Below are 824 nucleotides of genomic sequence, written 5' to 3'. Positions count from 1 at the left end.
CTTAATTTTTTCAGTTTCGTTACGAATGTTAGCTATAAAAATTTGCATTTTTGTATGGTTAATTTTCGTTACGAAACTGAGAATGTTAAGAAAAAATTAGACAAAGGTACAAAAAAATTGCAAATGACCCTTTTACGGTATAGATAAATTAAGGCTATTAGATAGCACCATTTAATAATAAAACACAACAGCGAATTTTGGGTTTCTACAATGCAATTTAGAAAACTAAAACAATGAAGAAAAAAAAAAACTTTTATTAACATGAACGTCTATATATAACAAAAACACCTAAAACTTATATTAAAAATGTCAGTCAGTAACAGTAAAAATAATATTATTATACAGGGTGTCCCTAGCCATTGGACAAAGCCGAAATGTACATATACATTAGGGTATTTAGAACCAGTATAGGTAACAAAGTATCATAACAATCGGTGTAGCGGTTACGAAGAAATTAACTAATTACGTTTTTTTTACTTTGGATCAACCTGTATGTGTTAGTAGCACCTGAGGTAATAAATAGTATGAAACCTTCTTCGACCGTTTTGATTATCTTTTTTAATTATGACATTAATAAGATTCTGACTTTTGACAAATGTCATCATTGTCGCACATTTTCAAACAAATTGTCAAAGGTACTGCCAATGATTAATACAGTATGTTTCTTTTTGTTGTCGATTATTGGAAATAACTTTTGTTTGATAGGTAATTTATTTTTTAACTTTTGTTCTAATTAAAAAAATATTACCGTTAGAGCATTTCTGAGAAGTAACCCTACGTGGGATTTCAGGGTTTATCCAATGGCTAAGGTCACCCTGTATACA

Source organism: Cydia splendana, chromosome 6 (assembly GCF_910591565.1).
Source record: "Cydia splendana chromosome 6, ilCydSple1.2, whole genome shotgun sequence".
Taxonomy (NCBI): domain Eukaryota; kingdom Metazoa; phylum Arthropoda; class Insecta; order Lepidoptera; family Tortricidae; genus Cydia; species Cydia splendana.
This window is presented reverse-complemented; position numbering follows the sequence as displayed.